Source organism: Abramis brama, assembly GCF_963993115.1.
Source record: "Abramis brama genome assembly, chromosome: 4".
Classification (NCBI taxonomy): Eukaryota; Metazoa; Chordata; class Actinopteri; order Cypriniformes; family Leuciscidae; genus Abramis; species Abramis brama.
In genome coordinates, this window is record NC_139966.1 from 27,455,483 (window position 1) to 27,471,570 (window position 16,088).

The window sequence follows — 16,088 nt, forward strand, 5'->3', positions numbered from 1 at the left end:
TTTGGTCTCATCTGACCACATGACTTTCTCCCATGACTCCTCTGGATCATCCAAATGGTCATTGGCAAACTTAAGACGGGCCTTGACATGTGCTGGTTTAAGCAGGGGAACCTTCCGTGCCATGCATGATTTCAAACCATGACGTCTTAGTGTATTACCAACAGTAACCTTGGAAACGGTGGTCCCAGCTCTTTTCAGGTCATTGACCAGCTCCTCCCGTGTAGTTCTGGGCTGATTTCTCACCGTTCTTAGGATCATTGAGACCCCACGAGGTGAGATCTTGCATGGAGCCCCAGTCCGAGGGAGATTGACAGTCATGTTTAACTTCTTCCATTTTCTAATGATTGCTCCAACAGTGGACCTTTTTTCACCAAGCTGCTTGGCAATTTCCCCATAGCCCTTTCCAGCCTTGTGGAGGTGTACAATTTTGTCTCTAGTGTCTTTGGACAGCTCTTTGGTCTTGGCCATGTTAGTAGTTGGATTCTTACTGATTGTATGGGGTGGACAGGTGTCTTTATGCAGCTAACGACCTCAAACAGGTGCATCTAATTTAGGATAATAAATGGAGTGGAGGTGGACATTTTAAAGGCAGACTAACAGGTCTTTGAGGGTCAGAATTCTAGCTGATAGACAGGTGTTCAAATACTTATTTGCAGCTGTCTCATACAAATAAATAGTTAAAAAATAATATATTGTGATTTCTGTTTTTTTTTTTTAGATTATGTCTCTCACAGTGGACATGCACCTACGATGACAATTTCAGACCCCTCCATGATTTCCAAGTGGGAGAACTTGCAAAATAGCAGGGTGTTCAAATACTTATTTTCCTCACTGTGTGTATATATATATATATATATATATATATATATATATATATATACACATATATATATACACATATATATATATATGTGTGTGTGTATGTATATGAATATATATGTGTGTGTGTGTATTCTGTACATTTTAAAAAGCTATTTTAACCTGAAAAATGTATTCCCCAAATTGTGCAGCCCTATAGTTTCTCTTGATATCAGCATGTTCACAGCTGTTTTGTTGTTGTTGTTGTTTTTAGAGGGACCAGATGTCACTGATGAGTCCTGCTGACTTCAACATTCAAATAAGTCACCATACATGAACATGGTAAATTTAAAAACCAAACACAATGAAAGGTATGTACTATGTTTCAGGATTGGCACAAAGATGTGTGACTGGTTAAGTCTCTGTCTTTAGTTCAGTGTGTTAAATAATGTGGGGTGTTTTTTTGTCATTTGTTGTGTATATTTGGATTATGTTGTGTTGTAAATAAATCCAAACAATCAAAAAGCCATTCTTTTTTAAATCTCCTCATTCTTTGTGCAAGGTTGCTCAAAATGATAGGGCCTGTTAGCACCTAATAGGGCCATTAGGGGTGGGTCTTTGTCTTTCTCAGGTGTGAAAGAAATTAAATATTCATGATGTTCACGCCTCTTTGCATAAAGCTTTCTTACACAAAACATCTTGCAAATTTTAAATCAATATATTGTCTTATCTGAATGATTATGCAGGGTGATTTTCACATAGTTTTGAAGCAAATATTCTAGGCTACGTCATACAATTTTCAAAAGTCTTATGAAGAAATAATCAGTATGGGTTTCATGAACTTATTTCAGTGACAATTTCTTTTTGTTTTTTCACAAACCACGCATAAATGTCATTATCTCAAAACTACAAACTTTTACATACATGCTGCTGACATATTATTGTAGCAGAGTTTGTGCTGAATACAGTGTAATCAGACTTTAGCCATGAAAATGTCACAAGTAACACAAATAAGCACAAATGTCAGAGCATGTCAGAACACCTCCAGGGCCCTGAAAACCCCTCAGACCCCAGAGGGTTAAATGAGAAAAGAACGAAGTTGTGAATAGTGAGCGTTTTAACACGAGCTGTCAACAGATAAAAAAATTACCACCTGTGACATGATTATATACATTGTTTTGCAAATATGTACAGAACAGATACACACAGACAGTCCAGCCTATACTCATACCATTTGGGTCAATTTCAGTGTCATCAAGTTTCTTTCCTTTGTAGTCAGACAGTGTTCCTTTCTCCATGGCCATTAGGACTTTACTCATTTTTGCCAGCTGCAATGTACCTTCTGGTAACCGGTAATACGGTCTGTGGATTCTGATATCATGACCAAGGAAATCAGCCAGCTGGTCTGCCTCATTCTTATTAAGGTTAAGAATTTTAGACATGGTTGCTATGTGCTTCCTGAGCCTAGCTGATGACAGTGCTTCAGGGTTCTTTATGCCACATTCGCAAGCAGCTTTGTTGATGCATTCTCCTCCTATGTAGGCAGACATTGCTCCACATCTAGATAACGTAAAGGGATTCTCTGCTGGAACACCACAAAGCTCACGCGTTTCAAAGAGCAGCTCCATGGCAGAAACCACTGAAGGCTTGAGGCCACGGATCTCAACTCTTGTGAAGTGCAGACACAGCTTCCTCTCAAACTCAGACAGGCAGATGGCAATGTCTTCGTGTAGCTCAGAAGAATCCCTGCTTTTAAAAGATGACAAAAGCATCTGGGATACCTCACCTTCTCTCCTTCGGTTGAACAGGATGACCTGGGGCAGTGTGACCTTGGCTAGAGCAGCGTAGCTGTCAGCAGAAGATCCATTTGGCTTCTTTCAATGTAGTTATAACACCAGCAGAAATGTACTCATTCCACCTTGCCTGGTGTGTTTTCCTGAAGCCTCGGGCACACTCAGCACGATCATGATCTCCATACATCATGGCATTGCTCTCAACAATGCTACAGATCTTATTTAAAGAATGCCCAAGTTTGAGAGTTAAAGGAATGCGGTAGGAGTTTTTCCTCTTCATCGTAGCCAGATACAACTTTAACGGCTATGACATGTTTGAATTTTGCTGGTATGATGAAGTCTACCATTGTTCTCAGTGGGGTAATCTTCCTTGCTTCAAGAAGTCTGCCTACTTCTCTCATCTTCTGTCAGATGTAGTCATGTTTGGTCAAATCAGACCCCATCCTGTTGAATATGTGCTCCCCCAGCTGCATGATGCATCTGTCAGTATGAACTACACACGAAACTTCATCATAGTTCATAAATTACAGTATTTTCTTGAAACCTTTGCTCACTTCTAAGCCGACTGGTGTGTTTAGAGCACACAGAGATTTTCCTGCCCAGGCCATCATCATCTTTAGGTTTCAGGGGACAGTTTTTGAGATGTTTCCAAAGACTACGCCTGTTATAAAGCCCTTGGCAGTAAATGCAGTGAATAAATTCTTTGGCTCTTTCTCCATTTTTTGGATGGTAGTAGGCAATCATCTCCCCATGTCCTTGTCTCACCACATCTGTGTTGTGGGCAAAGTTGCCCCTTTTTCTAAGGAGGTTTAACTGGACTCGTTTTTCTTTGGAATGTTTTGGAAATGTTACTGCCTTTACAACCCTCACTTTATTGCGATGGACAAATTCAAGGTGTCTTGCCATTTTTTAATATGGCTTAGAGCAATAAAGGCAATACTGCTTCTTGTTGTATGCCTTGCGTTCCTGCTTTGGTGATGGCATTGACTGAATAAAAGTCTCAATCACCAGACAAGGTGTTTGTCTCTTTAGATTGGCATTTAATCTTTTTTACTGATGGTACTGTCATAAATTGATCAGATGAACTACCTGCCTCGTTGGGAGATGTTGGATGTATCAAAGCACTTTTGACCATGTCATGTCCAGAAGAACTACCATCCGATTCATCTGAGCTGATTTTTGGTATGTAGTCAACATCGCTGTAGTGTAATGATGAACCGGACGGAAGCAAATGCAAGTGCAAAGATATATTTATTAGATAACAAATACTCAAGGGTAAAGACAGATTGATGCAATAATAGTTCCAGCCCTGAAGGCAGAAACTTCTCCAGGGGGAGCCGATGATCAGGAACACAGCCAGCAGGAGAGCGTGACGCAGGGACTGAGACAGGCAATTCCAAAGTGCAGAGTGAAGGTGATGGTGAATCCGCGGTGAGATCAGAAGTGAAGTAATCCAGGGTCCAGTACACAGGAAACACGAGGGAACAGGAACAGGCACAGGCACGAGGACGGGATACTCAAACAACGATCTGACAACATGAGACGGGAGAGAGGGCATTAAATAGGCTGCGAGATGACATTTAGCTGCCGCTGATCGGGATGATTAGCGCCAACGCCCACCCGAAACAATGAACTTAACGAGACACACCCACAAACACACGAGACTAGAATGAGACAGTGGATACACCAACCGTGACATGTAGTCTGTGACTTTGCTGTAGTCTGTGTCACAGATGACACTTTCTGAATACTGAATGAGAGAATTTAACACTTAATCAAGGCAGTGGTTCCTGTAACATTACGTTTCATTGTATTGCGGATACTGGCAAGCAAAGTCATAATTATGCATAAAAATTGAGCATATAAAGTATCACATGGCAAATCACATACCTGTCTTTTTCTTGATGGCCTTAACCCCCTGAGGTCGGCTGTCGCGCCGGCGCGATAGGCTCGTTTTTTTTCCTTATCAGTGCAAACAAAATCAAAATTCTAATATTAATTTTTATCTTATATGCTTGTGTTGTACATCAATCGATCCTGTTAAGTGTGTATTTTTTTTGTGCATACTCATAATAAAAACAAAGTGTTGTGCTTTTCGCCAAATAAAGAAAAATAAACATGATGCGCGTTCTGCCGTCTCTCTCAATGTGAAACTCATTCTGAAACGCGACAGAAAATGACCTGTAACTCAGCGAATGTTTGTCACACAGACTTAAAACACATGTCTATACAACGCTTGGAGTCTCTATTTTTAAAATATGTAAATTATATAAAAAACAAATATTCTCTGTTTAAGTAATCCGTAAGAAAGCAGCGACATGTACAGTTTCTCAAACACATCCTAATTAACTATAATGTGACCACACCCACGCGCGCACGAGCGATTGACATGCAAATGATCCACGCGGCAGAACGCAGACCTGTAAACGCCCTCATCACCTCAAAACAAAGAATAAGAGACTTCGGTAACTTACTCCTCTCTGCTTTTCATCGAGTTTGAAGATGTGCTGTGCTGTGCTGTTTACCTTGTGCTGTGCTGTGCTGTTTACCTTGGGATTTACCTCAGAAGAACGCGATTTGAAGATGAGAAGATTTTTAAGGTAAGACATGTTAAACTGGTCATGCCAGATTAAAATGTATGTTATGAAATGAGTTTGGAGTAAAAACATGAACTAAGCCTAATATCGTACATGCATCTATAAATAGACAGAAACATGTTAAAATGTGAACTAGACTGGTAGGCAACCTTTCAGTGCTAAATTTATATACTTCATATATATTTCACTCAGTTTTGATTAGCTTATGACACTGAAATAATGCTAAAATACTTCTTTATGCGTAATGTAGCTTGTTTGCGAATATCTACTAATGTGATTTAGTGCAAATATGTTTCAGCCTCCGGTAAAATATGTGATATAGGCTACTGTCTACATTATATTTTTATATAAATGCTCGATTTTGGTTAGCCTAAGACACGCTTCAATACTGCCTTATGCACAGATGTTTGTGAATACAGGTGTAAATGTTTGAAATGTAGTGATGTGTGTCGTTCGCGAACGATCCGTTCATTGCGTGTGTCACTAAATGCGTGCGGATACCCATCAACAGATACTCGCGGTGACGCGGTCTATGGCCCATAAATAGATATTTCTCCGTTCTATGGCCCATCAACTATACATTGTTTGTCCATAACCATCACTTGCTCAGCAGTTTACTTTGTATAATGTATGCTAAAAGTTTTATTTTGATGTTGTTTTTTAGGAATGTGAACCTTCAGTTCTCAGTGCGATCGAGAAATCATACCGAGTAAGTGCATAGACGTAATATTTTACAGATGAAATGTAGCCTAATTGTGTTTACATCGTCATAATATAAAAGTAGCCTACCTATTCTTGTGTGAAATGACAAAAACCATCCATTCTGCTTATACAGGAGACACTGCGCAGATGAGGGTGAAAACACAAGATACATGGAGGACAAAGACATTTCCATGTCCTGCACCTGTGACTGCCTACAACAAACACATGGGGGTTGTTGACCTGTCTGATCAGCTGATACAGTACTACACAACACAGCACATAACCATGAAGTGGTACAGTAAGATTTTTCTACACTTCTTGGACATTGCTTCCACCAACTCTTTCATTGTGCACAAAGAGCTACATGGTAACTTGTCACATAAAGAGTTTATGGAGCAACTTATAACAGAGCTCTGTGGTGTGTCACAGAAAACGGCAATGAGTTTTAAATCAGTGTTGGAAACCGTTGTGCTGCTTAATATATATTTTTTATAACCTGTAATAGTTTTTTCAGGATTCTTTGAATAAAAATATTTTTTTATAAAAAAAACAAAAGTTTGGTCTTTTTTTCTTTCTTTTTTGGAAAGGATGTAAGTGATAGTAATAACTTTAAGTCTTTCCATTGTTAGAAAAGATTTCTATTTTGAATAAATGCTGTTCTTTTTAACTTTTTATTCATCAGTGAATCATTCTTAGGTCATCATTCTTTGTTCAGGCTGCCTCACAGCACCTTGATGGCCCATTAGCCATGGGGGGAGTGTCTTTAGTCACACCCCTGGTGTGAATCACATTAATATTCATGGCCCACATACAGCAGTGCTGACACAAAAACTGACATGCAAAATTAAAATCGTTATATTGTTGTTTGTGAAAGAGTGGTCAGAATGATTTTCACCTCATTTTGTAGAAAAAATTCTAGCCTACAAGAATAGTAATTCCAAAGTCTTATGGAAAACTATTCAGTATGTGTTAAATGGCCTTATTGCAGTGACAATGTTTTTCCCAAAACATACTAACCACGCATAATATTTTTTTTCTATAAAATGCAAACATGTACATCCATTTTGCTCACATATTATTGTAGCAGAGTTTGTGCTGAATACAACAAAATTACATGTTGGCCAATAGTATGTTGTAAGTAGCTGAAATAAGCACAAATGTCAGGTCATGTCAAAACATCTCAAGGGCCCCAAAAACACCTCAGACTCCAGAGGGTTAAAGCTGCTGTCCGTAACTTTTTTTGTGTTAAAAATGATCCAATATATATATATATATATATATATATATATATATATATAAAAACATAACCAGCCAGTGTTCAAAACTATCTGCTTGCCTTAGCTCGATTCAAATCGGTTAGCTTTTAATAATGATTTTAATTCCAGTGGTACTGGTGGATTTCCGCGAGAAATCTTTTCATGTCTTTGCGTCATTACATCACATCTGTACACATAAAGAAGGAGTGCCGGCTAGTAGGCTATATTGTGTGTGATAAACATCGGCAGGGCTTTTGAAAGATGGTGTGAACTCCGTGTTTTAAAGGGGTTCAAAACGGACACAGAGACGGCTTTATTTTGCTAAGTAAGACATTTCAATAGTTTAATTACGTAACAGTAGCGCACTTATTCGCTTAATTTACACAGTTACGGAGTTTCCTTTGTTCGGGCTTTCTCATTTTGCTATTAGTAAATATGAATTATTTTGTGCTAGCTATGACTATGAGAGGAAGCAATTCACCTCCAAGAAAATCAAACCCGCCTCCTCCATTGTCAGGTATTGGATCTGAATCAGATCGGTAAAGTGAAAATTTTCCTGACGTAAGATGTTTATATGTTATATTATAACATGTTTATGCATAATAGGCATTCCGTTCATACACCGTTAATTTCATAGCACTATGATTGTTATTTGTTTGTACAAAATAACTGCTCTTCTATGATTTGCACGGTTAGACATGATATGAAGCGATCGTTAGATTTAATCAGCGCGATTTACTGCAATGCTTTTTTCCCCTTAGTTGATCAGAACAAAAGTGGATGTTACTTACTTGTTCAGACATCATTTTCCGTTGAAAATTCTTATGTTGGTCATACTTCCAAAAAGTATATTCTGTGATTCTGAATGCCCGTATCCACACCGGCGCGGTGATTGACAGCCGCACACACTCTCCTCAAAATTAATCCGCGCTGTTTTATGCCGATGTACAACCCACGTAAAGTTGATAATTCTGCAAATAACTGCAATTGCAGATTTCGAACAGAGATGGTGACAAAGAGGAAAAGCTATGGACTGCAGCTTTATAGAAGATAGCTGGAAAAGGAGAAATACAAACAAATATAAATAATGTATAATTTCATATAATCAATTGTTAGTTCTACCTGTGCAATACAGCCAGACCATCCCAATAATTCAGGAAATGAATCTACCCACCTCCCTTCATGAGAGTGTCTCAGACATCTGTGATGAGTGAACCACAGGTGTTGATGCAGCACAAGGTGAAGATAAAGGTGGAGCAGGCGAGGATGAGGATAATGAAGGCTGCCCAGGCAAGGCTGAACATGACGTGGGTGGCACAGGAGGTGGTGACGGTGAGGAGGACAGGGCAGGATGGCGTGAGGTTGATGAGGCCATTATACAGGTGAACACAGCACAGGGTGCCGATGAAGGGGGTGCATTAGATGTGAATGCGACTGAGGATGACTGTGACAGTCTTGATTGAAACCTCTGCTGCAAATATATGAAGAGGTATTTAGCTTAAACAAGAATAAAATGTACATTAACAATATTGAAAACTGTGGCACCCATATAAGACAAGAACAAACACACTGTAGGGGTGAACAAAAAATAAAGAAACATGTTTTGCACATTTCAAAGCAAAGATCATTAATAAAATAAAAAAAATCTAAACAAACATTTAAACAAACTTTACAAACAAATTGTGACAATAGTCACATTAATAGTTACGTTGGTTCAGACCACTACTTAACTACTTAAAGGATTAGTTCACTTCAGAATTAAAATTTCCTGATAATTTACTCGCCATCACACCATCCAAGATGTTCATGTTCAAGATGTTTCCTGGAATGTTTTCCTTTCTTCATTGGAACAGAAATTAAGGTTATTAAGGAAAACATTCCAGGATTGTTCTCCATATAGTGACTTCAATGGGGTCCAACGGGTTGAAGATCCAAATGTGAGTTTCAGTGCAGTTTCAAAGTCTCTACACAATCCCAGCCGAGGAATAAGAGTCTTATCTAGACAAACCATAAGCCATTTTATAAAAAGAATAAACATTTATATACTTTACGTAATCATGTTGAAAGGTCACGCGGAAGGTAGGCAGAAGTACTGACCAAGTGTTTACAAAGTGAATGTGCAAAGACTAAGTCAAACGCCATTCAAACGACGATGTCAGACGATTTTGAAGTTGGAGGAGAAAACGAGATGGAGTTTTTCGCCCTATCCTACCTTTTTGAACCGCAACATGCATGACCTTTCAACGTGATTACGTAATGCATGGTGCATCGCAGAACTAGTGCAAGACGAGCATTTGTGGTTAAAAAGTATATAAATGTTTATTTTGTTATAAAATGACCAATGGTTTGTCTAGATAAGACTCTTATAGAGCATCACAGTCCCGCCCACAGCCGGTGCCGGAAGTAAGAATTCAATACAATTTCTCCATTGACAGTTGGGGTATAAGCCATAAAAACGTAACCATACATGGTAGACTTAAAACCAGCTACGGCTGTACTAAGCGATTGTATATGCTCATATAAACGGCAAAAGTTCATGGGGCACTAACCTTGTTTTGGGATAAATGCCTTTTGTTCGCGATGTCTTGGATAAGTACTTCATTACCCACAATCCTGAACAATCCCACAGTGATGCATCTGATTGGTGGAACTCGTGTAACTGTATGGTTAAACCCCGCGAAGGTCCGTGAAGACTGAAGATCATTAATAAAAAAAAATTAATAAAAAAAAACCTGTGTTGCGTTTTTACACGGTAGACTTATCAGTGCAATCATGATCTCCTTGGCTGCCATGATGGCTTTTTTCAAGGAGGAAAACAAAAGTGTTCAAAGGGGTGAAAACCACTTCAAATCGGGTCATGTAGTTGAGTGTAGCGTGTCCGAGGGTCAGCTTGTGGGTTTTGTAAGGGCCAGCATGAGGGACAAGACCTACAAAGTTGTGGTGAGTTTTGCAGGGAGGTTGGTAATGTTAGTTAGCATTATCGTTCACTTTAGCTAGGCTATATATGGTATGAGTCATATCAAGCATTTTATGATACCACTGTCAAAACAATATTTAGCCTAGGCATACCTCTTCATGCATTTACTGAACATTTGTGTAATAATTCATGGCAAGTTAATAAACTGAATATGATGGTGGTCCAAGAGCAGACCATGCACCGGTCCATGCATCAGACCGGTGGCGTGGTGCACTTTCTGGTTTGCTGACCATCACTTTTTAATTTTCACTTGTTGTGGATATTAACCCTTAGAGGTCGGCAATCACGCCGGCGTGATCTGATCGCTTTTTTCCTTATCAGTGCAAAAAGTAATCAAAATTCTAATATTAATTTTTATTTTATATGCTTGTGTTATACATCAATCGATCCTGTTAAATGTGTATTATTTTTGTGTATACTCACAATAAAAACAAACTGTTGTGCTTTTTGCCAAATAAAGAAAAATAAACACGAGACGAGTTCTGCCTTCTCTCTGCCAGTGTAGTCCATTCTGAAACGCGTCCGAAAATGAATCATAACTCAGCGAATACTTCTCACACAGGCACGTGAGATATGTCTCTATGAAGCTTGAAATCTCTTCTTTTAAATGAAGTAATTTATATAAAAAACAAATGTTTTCAACTCATGTAATCCATTTGAAAGCAAGGAGAGGTACCGTTTTTCCTTCTACCTCATTATCTCTAAATGAGCTGAGGCCGCCCCGCCCCCTGGCGCGATTCACATGTAAATAGTTTAGGTGATCTAGTATGCAGCGCACCCGCCCCCCGATCAATGCCTCAGACGACGAACGGCAGCATTTTGAAGAGCGAATTCCGCCGAGGACACAATTTCGGAGTAAGTTTTACTTAAAAGTCTTTTGTCTTTTATTTTTCGTGTTCGCATTTATGAGGAAAAAACAATATTACGTGACAGTTCTCCATTATGGACGCGAGCGCTCTAAAAAAAGCACTAAAAGACTTTCAAACTTTCACAGAGACCTCAAAACAGAAAGTACAAATCCTTTCTTTAAAACGAATTTCGTTTTGTATCAATTGTATCTTAATTTTAATAATTTTTTCATTAACAAATTTCCTGGATTTAAAGTAAATATAGCAATCACAACATAAGGTGCTTGAACTGGAGATCATCATGAACCAGACCGTAGCCTACTCGCCTCACATGTCTAAAAAATGTGAAATATATTTACAGAAAGCTGGTTCTAAACAAAACCATCCAAAACAAAAAACTATGTAGCCTAATAAATGTGCATTTCTCCGGTGCGTTCACTAGCCTACTGCGAAGATCGCGAGTCAATAGCCTATCATCAACTTCATCTTTGCCAGAAGTTAAATTTAAATCGCGTGTGTGAATGAATGATGATGTTTTAGCAAACTGTATTGCTATACTGAGATGAGTAAAAATCGACTGAAATATGTTGAAATAAAATGTAGGCTATTTGTATAAGCAACGTATTAAACTGCAAATTAACAATATGCCCTAATATTTCATGAAAACAACGTTACAGTCAGGAGAAATATGAAAGACAACATCTTGTTGACTATATTTGGGTACAGTCTTTACTGTAGAATATACTGCCACGTCAAATAAGCTTTTGTTTAGCAATTCCTAAAGTCAAAAATAAAGTCATCAACTAAGATGTTAGCTGTTCCAATGTTGACTATATTCAAACTAATGAATACATAGATAAAATGTAGGCCTATAATAATTTTTTTTTTACAAAGAAAGAGTACACTTGAAATATTGTTGAAATTGTAATTATTGTTGTAATTGTAACCTTTTTAATAAAATAGCAAAACATATTTACAAGATAGATGTAAGCAAAATCTTAAATGGTCAATATAAGTCTTCTTCTAAATATATCTTTTGTCCTTGCATTGTGGCTCAGTCAGTGTCACACCTGAATGAATGGCTCATTATGCAGAGTGGGTGGGACATTGTATTCTAAGGTGTAAACCACTCCTCGTTCACGCCCCCCTCGCATATTGGCTTTCCAAGCAAAACCTGTTTTACATCAATTTAAATCAATGTATGGTTTTATGTGAACGATAAAGCAAGACTATTTTCACATAATTTTGAAGAAAAAACTCTAGGCGAGGACATCCATTAGTCAAAAGTCTTATTGACACATATTTACTATGTGTTTTGTGGCCTTATTTCAGAAATTTTAGTTTTTAGTTTTTTCTATAACCATGCATAAACATTATTCTCTTAAAAATGAAAACATGTACATACACGTGGCTCACATATTATGGTAGCCCTGTTTGTGCTTTATAGAGTGAATTTACACCTTTGCCATTAATATGTTTATAAGCAACTGAAAAAAGCACAAATGTCAGGGCATGTCAGAACATCTCAAGGGCCCCAAAAACAGCCCAGACCCCAGAGGGTTAAGAAAATACATTAAATGTTATTACAATTAAGGATGAACTATAACTTCATAAATAAAATGAGCATGGACCACAAGTGGGAAATTGTTGAGGCATTTGTCAGCAACCTGCCCGTGGGCCGCTGAAACTGATGAGCAGAACGCCGCGGACCGCCAGATCTGCACCCGTGAACCGTGGTCCACCAGCCTTGCTATCGGACTCCCAGCCAGTCTTTTCATTTTCCTCACCCTCGCAGGCGGTTGGTCTAAGAGCGTGACCCGGCTACCAGCAGTTTCATAAACACGTCCACACACAACACAACATGCTAGACATTACAAATAATTGTAAAGTAGGCTAGGCAGCCTAACCCACCTATCCTGTCTTAACATAGGCTTTTGCATAAGAATTGCTTAGGTTGACAGCCTATGCGCAGGCCGACATACCAAATATTGCGTATGGGTCGGGTCAAAATCCCTGCTGGAAAATTGGAAAATATCTATGTGCAAAATAGCGTGTGATTTACACCTTTTCCTCTTTTATGGCTCAAATGGCATGCACAGGTGATTCCCATCCATAGGCTACAACAGTCCATAATATTTCACAGCCCAATCCAGCCTATATTATTAATTTGGGATTAGGCCTACGTTTTCCTTAACATTAGGCTCTTTTTGAAGGTCAACAAGAAAAGCGGAGACTACTTGCTTAGAGGTATGAAATATGTGGGATAGTTGTAGCCTATGTTGTGTGCGTGTGTGAGAGGAGCGAGAGAGAGCTTCTCGTGTCGGGTTTGGGTTTAACGCATAGGCAACTTTGGATGGGTTGGGGCGGATTGGATCTCCAGTTTGGGTCAGGCAGCTGCAGCACTTCCATTTCACTCCAGCCCTCGTCACTTACTGAAATAAGTCGGATCTACTGCATCATAAGGAGCTTGCTCCAACAAACGCCAACAAACACCAACAGTTGGGTCAGTGTGCGCCGGCCATCTGTTTGTTGGCGTTTGTTGAATGGAGTCGTTAGAGTTTGACATGTCGGGTCTGGTGAAGTTGTAGAATGCATGCTACATGTTTTGGAACCTTTGAACAGAAACATCTTCAACCTGTCCTGTCAGCAGTGTCCTGTGTCATAAAGGGCTTTGAAATAAACACACAAACTACACACTGAACACACATGCTAAACCATCTCATTAAACACAGATTAATGTCTTTTCAAAATAATTGTAATTTTCTTTCTTTTTTTTATTTTGTTTGAAGTCACTGGATGAATTTTACTAATAGTCTTTGTCAGGATAAAACCAATTACTCTCATTGTCAGTTAAGGTCGAGTGCTTGTTTTGAGATTGACAGTGATACTGATGGCTACAGCACATGGCATGAAATTATGCATCATACAATCATCTGACATTCACCAGCTAACACAAACAGAAATATCTCTACACCTTTCAGCTGTGACAATATTCTAACATGAGATTAAATCAATGAATGAATAAACAAATGAATAACAATGTAAAGTGTGTTGCATCCTTTCAGTTTATTTAGAACCATCACATTGATGCATTAAACATATAAATGAAGTTGTCACAAATAAATAGGTGGTTGAGTGTGATTTTTCATTATTTCTCTTCTCTTCAGGTTTCCACTGGTGACTCGGCCGATGTCACCTCTACCTCCTGTGAATGTCCTCGTGGAGAATATAAATGCAGTCACGCTGCTGCTCTGATGATCTGGGCTGTGCATAACCTGAGCTCCACTAATGGCCATCCAGACAGCAACAGTGGGCCAAAAGGATAATCACCTCTGGCATGCCCTGCGGAAAGGTCGCCTAACGGCTAGCAATTTTGGGAGCGTGCTGTCCGCAAAACGTGCCACCCCTTCCCTCATCAACAGGCTCTGTGGGAACCAGGACCTTTCTGGAGTTTTGGCTGTGCAGTGGGGCATAGTGAATGAAAAAGAGGGTATTGCTGCGTTCGAGGAGGGCACCGGCCTGAAGGTCAGAGGGTCTGGTTAATGGTTGGCTGACTCTGGGATCCTTGGTACCACCCCTGAAGGTTTCGTTGGAGAGACGGGCATTATTGGGGTGAAGTGTCCATACAGATGGAGGGACAGTACCTTTGAGGAAGCGGTGAAAGAGAAGAGCTTTTACCTTCACCAGGAAGGTGGCACCTACCACCTGAAAAAGGACCACAGCTACTGGCACCAAGTGCAGGGGCAGCTGAACATTACAGGGAAGACCACATGCCACTTTATCATTTGGACACCTAAGCAGTGCATGATATTCCCAATCTCCCGTGATGACTCCTGGCTGCCTAACTTGGGGATTTTGGAGGCATTTTACAGAGCTCATATGCTCCCACATATTGAGCAAAACTTGTAAATTGTAAATAGTGTATGATAGACTGAGTAATTTTGTGACCATGCATGCGCAACATCCTATAGGTTCTGTACTGGAAACAGAAATGATTAGTTCATCTCTCGAGTCTTCAGATCAGAGTCTTTCGTTCTTCCCGTCAGTCCCACAGAGGCTATGCTGTCAGTTACGGAAAGAAAAATAATTAGTTCATCTCTCAAGTCCCGAAGATGAACTAATCAATTCTGTATCTGGTACCGACTGCATAGCTCATCCTATATGTGGGGCAGTCACGTGATGAACGAATGACTTGAACCCGAAGTCAATAGACTTGGAATCGTGAACTAATCAATTCTGTATCCGGTACTACAGACTGCAAAGTTCAGTTTATGAGGATGTCACAAAATAAACTAACAGACTGCATAGCCTGAAGATCCAAATAAATTAATTAATCGTTTCTGTTTCTCATTATTAGGCCTTTTCCTTGCATTGCAATTTTTTTCTTATTCTAAATGCGATCAACATTTGATGTGTTTAGGGAATTTGACTAACATGTAACATTTTAAATACATTCTTCTGAAATGAACGTAATGACTCGAAAAAAGATTTGTTCATTTTGATGAATGAGATTCAAAGATCCGAATCAGTAAAATGATCCGAACTTCCCATTACTATTACACAAGTGTGCTGGACGAAGTGGATATCAAGGGCTTGGAACCAGAGGGGCGTAAGTGGCATTTTGGGTGAAAATGGAGTTCTATATATCAAATTAAAGGTTTTGATGAGCTCTATCTAGTTGTGCCAAAAAGACGCATCAGAAATCAACCTGTATTGAATAAAGCAACAAAACAACAAAGACCTAACACAAAAGTTTGAGCATTGTTTGGAGCCAGAGGGGCGTATGTCCACTTACGCCCTTCTGGCTCTAAAAAATACATGTATGGCCTACACATTGTTTGGAGCCAGAAGGGCGCAAGTCCACTTACGCCCTTCTAGCTCTGAACAATACAAGAGCCTACAGTATTTTTCAGAGCCAGAAGGGTGTAAGTGGGTGGTGCCCCTAAACAGCACTAACTAAAATGGCTGACACGCATGCTGCCCACATGGAACTGTCTGAGGCAGAACAAATTTTGATGAATATAATGAAGCAAACGGATGAATCTTGTGAAGAAGTAAAAGATGAAGAGATGTTTTTGTATGCTGCTCCTCACTTGAGTGTTGGAGGTAAGACACAT

The 16,088-nt window shown here is 39.3% G+C and overlaps 1 long non-coding RNA gene across 1 annotated transcript; it reads left to right on the forward strand.

Annotated features, from left to right (window-relative positions):
• The first annotated feature begins 4,515 nt into the window (after positions 1 to 4,515).
• On the forward strand, positions 4,516 to 6,452 carry LOC311082003. Its single transcript, XR_014606078.1, has 3 exons — positions 4,516 to 5,191; positions 5,853 to 5,897; positions 6,024 to 6,452. It is a non-coding gene; the product is annotated as an uncharacterized lncRNA (long non-coding RNA).
• The last annotated feature ends 9,636 nt before the right edge of the window (positions 6,453 to 16,088 follow it).